We start from the raw sequence: 2,017 nt of genomic DNA, 5'->3' as shown, positions 1-2,017 counted from the left end.
CGTCGCTGTTCTCTTCACCGACCTCGCCGTCCGTCCGCCGCCGCCGCCTCGTGCTCCGGCTACTCCCTCCCCTCGCGCGCCCACATACGGCGGCGAAGGTGCCCGGTGTTAGCAATAATCTTGTACTTAGATGCGTTTCGGTTGTATGCGTGTGTGCGTGTGTGTGCTTAGGTCGAGCCGGTGTGTGGCCTCGCTCACGATCGTATGGCGATCGAGGGTTGTTGCACCAGGCGCTAGCGTTCGCATGATGGTGACCAGGGCGTGAAGATCAGCACGGGCGTACATACGCGCGGTGCGCGGGGTGACCGAGCAGCCCGTGATCGCTACGTCTTGGCCAGCTACAAAATCGGCCGCATCGTTGGTTTGTTAGCGGGCAGCACGAGCGATGGATAGGGACGTGCATGTAGTGGTTAGTTGTGGATGCATGCAGATCGCTTGGAGTTGGTTAGCGACCTGGTGTGCGTCTGGCTATTTAAGCCATGTAATCCAGTCCATTGTTGTACGGTGTGGTGCCGAGCGAGTTTGAGCTCGAAAGAAAAAAAGAACCGCCGTTCGTGCGGCGTGGCGCCGTTCGTGCGGCGAGGCGTTTGTCGCCGGAAAATCTAGTGTCCCCCTCTTTCTTCCACCTCTGTATGTCCGAGTGTGTTTGAGAGAGAGGTTCGTCCGGCGTTCGTGTCGCCGGAGGCTACTCGGCGTTCGTCAACGGACCGGGTTTGTCCCAACAATTGGTATCAGAGTTTGGTTGTCTTGGGCGTCGTTCCTCTTGCCGGAGGCGTGCCGGCGGTGGTGACGTTGCCAGCGGCTGCGTGCTAGAGCCCTGGACCATGTGCTGGCCTGAGGAGATGCACGGCGTGGCGGCCGTCAATGGCATGTGTTGCCGGAGCCGGGGGAGATGGCTTATGTAGCTGCTACTGGAGACGAGGAAGACGGCGTACGTCGCCGGAACATCGGGCATGTGTTGCCGGCGGAGAAGGAGAACGGCGTGTGTCGCCGAGGAAGAGGATGGAGGCTGTGTCAAGCGTGGTGGTGGCCGTAGCGGCGGCCATGGCGACGATGATTGGAGCTGCAACAACTTCAACGGCGGCAAGTCAAGATTAGGGGGAGATTGTTAGCAATAATCTTGTACTTAGATGCGTTTCGGTTGTATGCGTGTGTGCGTGTGTGTGCTTAGGTCGAGCCGGTGTGTGGCCTCGCTCACGATCGTATGGCGATCGAGGGTTGTTGCACCAGGCGCTAGCGTTCGCATGATGGTGACCAGGGCGTGAAGATCAGCACGGGCGTACATACGCGCGGTGCGCGGGGTGACCGAGCAGCCCGTGATCGCTACGTCTTGGCCAGCTACAAAATCGGCCGCGTCGTTGGTTTGTTAGCGGGCAGCACGAGCGATGGATACGGACGTGCATGTAGTGGTTAGTTGTGGATGCATGCAGATCGCTTGGAGTTGGTTAGCGACCTGGTGTGCGTCTGGCTATTTAAGCCATGTAATCCAGTCCATTGTTGTACGGTGTGGTGCCGAGCGAGTTTGAGCTCGAAAGAAAAAAAGAACCGCCGTTCATGCGGCGTGGCGCCGTTCGTGCGGCGAGGCGTTTGTCGCCGGAAAATCTAGTGTCCCCCTCTTTCTTCCACCTTTGTATGTCCGAGTGTGTTTGAGAGAGAGGTTCGTCCGGCGTTCGTGTCGCCGGAGGCTACTTGGCGTTCGTCAATGGACCGGGTTTGTCCCAACACCCGGGTCCCCCGCTCGCCGTCTCCTCCGACCCCTCCCGGGCCGTGCTCGCTGCCCCCTGTGCTCGCCGTCCCCGAGCCGAGCGCCGCCTCCCTCGCCGTCCCCCCTCCGCCCGCGCCCACGCCCTCGACGTCCTCCCGCCCAAGCCTCGAGGGCACCCGCGTGGAACGGATCCTTACCTCCGACCCCAAGCTCCCCTTCAAAGTGTGAGTACAGATCCCCCCTCTTCCTCCTCCCCCCACCCCTCCTCGGACCAGATCTCGTCCTGATCCGCGTGTGTCGTGCGGTGGCCTC

Source organism: Triticum dicoccoides, chromosome 4B (assembly GCF_002162155.2).
Source record: "Triticum dicoccoides isolate Atlit2015 ecotype Zavitan chromosome 4B, WEW_v2.0, whole genome shotgun sequence".
NCBI lineage: Eukaryota > Viridiplantae > Streptophyta > Magnoliopsida > Poales > Poaceae > Triticum > Triticum dicoccoides.
This window is presented reverse-complemented; position numbering follows the sequence as displayed.